The following is a 6,475-nucleotide window of genomic DNA, read 5'->3' on the forward strand; positions in this document are numbered from 1 at the left end:
ATTTCCTGATACAAGGTCTGATTAGAAAAGTAGATGAAATGTGAACTGTCTGTCCCCTGCATAGAAAAGGGCAACTGCCAAATACACTGTCTGCTAAAGAGAAACTGTTTTTGTCTGTCTGCTGAAGAAAAGCCATTTTCCTTTTGTTGCTGATGAAAAGCTATTTTTGTTTTGTGTGCTGTATATTTTTCAAGGCAAAATAAAACAGCCTTGTCAAGAAACCCACGTGTGTAGTTGCATGTACCCTGCAACATATGGTGTCAAGAAGTGAGATTTGATTTTTTTCAAAAGGCTCCTGCAGTTAAAGGGCCACAGACACACAGAAGAATGGAAGAAATGTTAAAAGCGTTTCTGTGCGAGCAGGCCCGGCTGCAAGCGGAGAGAGATGAAAGACTACAGACAGCACAGGATGAGCGGATTGCCAAGCTGTTGACCCAATTCCAGGGGTCTGCCAGTCCAGAACTTGCAAGCAAACCCCCGATATGCCTGAGAAAAAGGGCTCTGGACGAGGATCCAGAGGTTTTTTTACTGACTTTTGAAAGAGTTGCCGAAGCTCAGGGCTGGGCTGCAGATCGCTGGGCAACTGCTTTGGCCCCGCTCCTCATAGGAGAAGCCCATGCCTCATATCAGGGTCTCCCAGCAGATCCGGCCATGGACTACGACAAGTAAAAGCCGCCATACTGGATCGCTTAGGTCTGACCCCAGAGACCTACCGGCAGCAGTTCCGGAACATGAAGTACACCGCTAAGATGAGACCCCGGGTCCTCGCTCAGCGATTATTGGACTTATGTACGCGCTGGATACAACCTGAGGAGTGCACTAAGGAGGCAATTCTTGAGCAGGTGGGTTTGGAACAATTTCTACAAATAATAACCCCTTCCGCACGCTCGTGGGTAAAACGCCACGCTGCTGAAACCCTAGCTTTGGCGGTCCGACTCGTGGAGAACTTCCTTGTAGATTCGGGCTCTGGGAAAACTCTGGTCCTCCAGGAACTGTTACCGCCCAACGTGTGTTCTTTTGACTCCCCATGGAGCATAGAATGAATACACGGCGATGTAAAACACTATGCGACGGCCAAAATCCGGCAACAGGTAAAAGGTCAGGAGGCTTACCTCGAAGTAGGAGTCGCTCCTTGGCTCCCTGCCCCTGTTGTGCTCGGTCGGGACTGGCCTTTCTTTTCGGACCTAATGGCCCCAGTCCTTCACGAGGAGCCTCCTTCTAGGGCTCAGGAGAACCCTGGCAAACTGTTCCCCTTCTCGGCAGACCTTTTTCCCAGTAGACACCGGGTTCAAAAGACTCGGAAGCAAAGACGCTTGGACAAACAGGACTGGTTGCAGAAATCTGGGTCTCAAGGTGACCATTCTAGTAGTCAGAGGTCACAAGTGATGGCTGGGGATGGCCAAAGGGAGGGGGATATGGGCCCTGGAGATTTACCAGACCTGTACCTCCCTGACTTTCACCAGAAGCAAAGGGAAGACCCAGTCCTTGCTAGACAGTATGACAAGGTGGTGAAAATTGATGAACAGATTTTAGATGCACAGGGGGTGATAGTATTCCCCCATTTTGAGCTATCAAAGGATATCCTATATAGGGTGAATAGGCAGACACAAACAGGGGAGGTCACCAGACAGATATTGGTTCCCAAGGCGTTTGTTAAATCTGTGTTCACTCTAGCCCATACTGTCCCTTGGGGTGGTCACCTGGGCAGGGATAAAACATTGGACCGTATTTCATCCATATTGGCCAGGGATGCATAGTGATATTGCTAAGCTATGTGCAGCATGTCCGGCGTGCCAGCTAACTAGTCCAAAAGGACAAAAAACAGCCCCTTTGGTTCCTCATACCCTTGGTGTCAGTTCCCTTTGAGAGGATTGGGGTAGACTTGGTAGGACCTCTAGAACCTTCTGCGAAAGGACACAGGTTTATCCTTGTAATAGTTGATTATGCGACAAGATATCCTGAGGCGTTCCCCCTGAGAACAGCAACGGCGAAGCAAGTAGCCAACAAGTTGTTGGAACTGTTCTCACGGGTTGGACTTCCCCAGGTTATGTTGACAGAACAAGGTACAAATTTCATGGCTAAACTGATGCAGGATGTCTTAAAGTTACTAGAGGTCAGGTCTGTTCGGACATCGGTCTACCATCCACAGACTGAAAGAAGCCCTGAAAGAAGTTCCGACCCCCCAAACAAAAACGCAGGTACGCTCTCTGCTGGGTTTAGCAGGGTACTACCGGCGGTTCATCCCCAACTATTCGGAAGTGGCAGCCCCTTTAACGGACCTCACAAAAAAGTGTGCCCCTACACAAGTGGAGTGGTCAAGGGATTGTCAGAGAGCCTATGAGGACATAAAAAGGTGTCTATCAGAAGGTCCAATCCTTAGAAGCCCAGACTTCAACAGCCCTTTTATAGTGCAAACAGATGCATCAGAGATAGGGCTAGGGGCACTGTTGTCACAACAGTTTGAGGGAGTTGAACATCCTATCCTTTTCCTGAGTAGGAAAAACTACTCAGTGATTGAGAAAGAGTACCTCTAAAGTGGGCAATCGAGGCTTTGAGGCATTACCTGGCAGGAGTCCATTTTACTTTGGTGACGGATCATGCTCCACTGAAGTGGTTAAATAGCATGAAGGATTCCAATGCTAGATTGACTAGGTGGTATATGGCCCTCCAACCCTTCTCATTTGAGATTCAGCATTGGCCGGGAAAAGAGAACACAAATGCTGACTTCTTTTCTAGAGAAGGGGTGGATGGTCGGGCTTCAGCCGTGCGTAGCCCCAGCCATACACTAACAGGGGAGGAATGTGACAGGGTAAATAAAAGCCACCAGCTATATGCCTGGAAAACCTATGTCTAGTCTGCAGTGCAGCACTGACTAGGTTAACTTCAGCTGGGAACCTCAGGACAATTAGTTGGATCCCAGCTGCCTAATCAAGGTGTGTTAAAACCCAGGCTGTAGACACATGGAGCCTGTCTGTTGAGGAGAGAGGTGTAAGCTGCTGAGAGATTTCCTGATACAAGGTCTGATTAGAAAAGTAGATGAATTGTGAACTGTCTGTCCCCTGCATAGAAAAGGGCAACTGCCATATACACTGTCTGCTAAAGAGAAACTGTTTTTGTCTGTCTACTGAAGAAAAGCCATTTTCCTTTTGTTGCTGATGAAAAGCTATTTTTGTTTTGTGTGCTGTATATTTTTCAAGGCTAAATATTTTTCAAGGCTCCCCCCTCTCTCTCCGCTCCCCTCCCCCCTCTCTCTCCACTCCCCTCCCCCCTCTCTCTCCGCACCCCTCCCCCCTCTTTCTCTCCGCTCCCCTCCCCTCCCCCTCTCTCTCCTCTCCCCCCCTCTTTCTCTCCGCTCCCCTCCCCCCTCTCTCTCTGCTCCCCTCCCCCCTATCTCTCTGCTCCCCTCCACCTCTCTCTCTGCACCCCTCCCCCGCTTTCTCTCCGCTCCCCTCCCCCTCTCTCTCCTCTCCCCCCCGTCTTTCTCTCCGCTTCCCTCCCCCCTCTTTCTCTCCGCCCCCTCCCCCTCTCTCTCTGCTCCCCTCCCCCCCTCTCTCTCTGCTCTCCTCCCCCCTCTCTCTCTGCTCCCCTCCCCCTCTCTCTCTGCTCCCCTCCCCCCCTCTCTCTCCACTCCCCACCCCCCCTCTCTCGCCGCTCCCCTCCCTCCGCTCCCCTCCCCCCTCTTTCTCTCCGTTCCCCTCCCCCCTCTCTCTCCGCTCCCCTCCCCCTCTCTCTCCGCTCCCCTCCCCCCTCTCTCTCCGCTCCCCTCCCCCCTCTCTCTCCGCTCCCCTCCCCCTCTTTTTCTTCGCTCCCCTCCCCCTCTCTCTCCGCTCCCCTCCCCCCTCTTTCTCTCCGCTCCCCTCCCCCCCTCTCTCCGCTCCCCTCCCATCTCTCTCCGCTCCCCTCCCCCTCTTTCTCTCCGCTCCCCTCCCCCCCTCTCTCTCCGCTCTCCTCCCCCCTCTTTCTCTCCGCTCCCCTCCCCCTCTCTCTCCGCTCCCATCTCCCCCTCTCTCTCCGCTTCCCTCCCCCCTCTTTCTCTCCGCCCCCTCCCCCTCTCTCTCTGCTCTCCTCCCCCCTCTCTCTCTGCTCCCCTCCCCCTCTCTCTCTGCTCCCCTCCCCCCTCTCTCTCCACTCCCCACCCCCCTCTCTCTCCGCTCCCCTCCCTCCGCTCCCCTCCCCCTCTTTCTCTCCGCTCCCCTCCCCCATCTCTCTCCGCTCCCATCTTCCCTTCTCTCTCCGCACCCCTCTCTCTCTCCACTCCCCTCCCCCCTCTTTCTCCCAGCTCCCCTCCCCCCTCTCTCTCCCCGCTCCCCTCCCCCCTCTCTCTCCCTGCTCCCCTCCCCCCTCTCTCTCCGCTCCCCTCCCCCCTCTCTCTCCACTCTCCTCCCCCTCTCTCCGCTCCCCTCCCCCTCTTTCTCTCTGCTCCCCTCCCCCCTTTTCTCTCCACTCCCCTCCCCTCTCTCTCCGCTCCCCTCCCCCCTCTTTCTCTCCGCTCCCCTCCCCCCTCTTTCTCTCTGCTCCCCTCCCCCCTTTTCTCTCCGCTACCCTCCCCCTCTCTCTCCGCACCCCTCCCCCTCTCTCTCAGCTCCCATCCCCCCCTCTCTCTCCACTCCCCTCCCCCCCTCTCTCTCCGCTCCCCTCCCCCTTTTTCTCTCCGCTCCCCTCCCCCCTCTCTCTCCGCTCCCCTCCCCCCTCTCTCTCCGCTCCCCTCCCCCTCTCTTTCCGCTCCCCCTCTCTCTCCGCTCCCCTCCCACTCTCTCTCCACTCCCTTCCCTCCTCTCTCTCCGCTCCAATCCCCCCTCTCTCTCCGCTCCCCTCCCCCTCACTCTCTCCGCTCCCCTCCCCCCTCTTTCTCCCCGCTTCCCTCTCTCTCTCCGCTCCCCTCCCCCCTCTCTCTCCGCTCCCCTCCCCCTCTCTCTGCTCCTCTCCCCCCTCTCTCTCCGCTCCCCTCCCCCTCTCTCTCCGCTTCCCTCCACCTCTCTCTCCGCACCCCTCCCCCTCTCTCTCCGCACCCCTCCCCCCTCTTTCTCTCCGCTCCCCTCCCCCTCTCTCTCTTCTCCCCCCGTCTTTCTCTCCGCTTCCCTCCCCCCTCTTTCTCTCCGCCCCCTCCCCCCTCTCTCTCCGCTCTCCTCCCCCTCTCTCTCCGCCCCCTCCCCCTTCACTCTCCGCTCCCCTCCCCCCTCTCCCTCCGCTCCCCTCCCCCTCTCTCTGCTCCCCTCCCCCCTCTCTCTCCGCTCCCCTCCCCCTCTCTCTCCACTTCCCTCCACCTCTCTCTCCGCACCCCTCCCCCTCTCTCTCCGCACCCCTCCCCCCTCTTTCTCTCCGCTCCCCTCCCCCTCTCTCTCTTCTCCCCCGTCTTTCTCTCCGCTTCCCTCCCCCCTCTTTCTCTCCACCCCCTCCCCCTCTCTCTCCGCTCTCCTCCCCCCTCTCTCTCTGCTCCCCTCCCCCTCTCTCTCTCTACTCCCCACCCCCCCTCTCTCTCCGCTCCCCTCCCTCCGCTCCCCTCCCCCCTCTTTCTCTCCGTTCCCCTCCCCCCCTTTATCTCCGCTCCCCTCCCCCCCTCTCTGCTCCCCTCCCCCGCTCCCCTCCCCCCTCTCTCCGCTCCCCTCCCCCTCTCTCTCCGCACCCCTCCCCCTCTCTCTCTCCGCTCCCCTCCCCCTCTCTCTCCACTTCCCTCCACCTCTCTCTCCGCACCCTCCCCCTCTCTCTCCGCACCCCTCCCCCCTCTTTCTCTCCGCTCCCCTCCCCCTCTCTTTCTTCTCCCCCCGTCTTTCTCTCCGCTTCCCTCCCCCCTCTTTCTCTCCGCCCCCTCCCCCTCTCTCTCCACTCTCCTCCCCCCTGTCTCTCTGCTCCCCTCCCCCTCTCTCTCTCTCTACTCCCCACCCCCCCTCTCTCTCCGCTCCCCTCCCTCCACTCCCCTCCCCCTCTTTCTCTCCGTTCCCCTCCCCCCCCTTTATCTCCGCTCCCCTCTCCCCCCTCTCTGCTCCCCTCCCCCGCTCCCCTCCCCCTCTCTCCGCTCCCCTCCCCCCTCTCTCCGCTCCCCTCCCCCCTCTTTCTCTCCGCTCCCCTCCCGCCTCTTTCTCTCTGCTCCCCTCCCCCCTCTTTCTCTCCGTTCCCCTCCCCCTCTCTCTCCGCTCCCCTCCCCCTCTCTCTCCGCTCCCCTCCCCCCCTCTCTCTGCTCCCCTCCCCCCCTCTCTCCGCTCCCCTCCCCCTCTCTCCGCTCCCCTCCCCCTCTCTCCGCTCCCCTACCCCCTCTCTCCGCTCCCCTCCCCCTCTTTCTCTCCGCTCCCCTCCCTCCTCTTTCTCTCCGCTCCCCTCCCCCATCTCTCTCTCCGGTCCCCTCCCCCCTCTCTCTCTGCTCCCCTCCCCCTCTTTCTCTACGCTCCCCTCCCCCCCTCTCTCTCCGCTCCCCTCCCCCCTCTTTCTCCGCGCCCCTCTCCCCTCTTTCTCTCCGCTCCCCCCCTTTCTCTCCGCTTCA

The sequence above is a fragment of the Ascaphus truei genome (genome assembly GCF_040206685.1).
Source record: "Ascaphus truei isolate aAscTru1 chromosome 20 unlocalized genomic scaffold, aAscTru1.hap1 SUPER_20_unloc_3, whole genome shotgun sequence".
In the NCBI taxonomy this organism is placed as follows: Eukaryota; Metazoa; Chordata; class Amphibia; order Anura; family Ascaphidae; genus Ascaphus; species Ascaphus truei.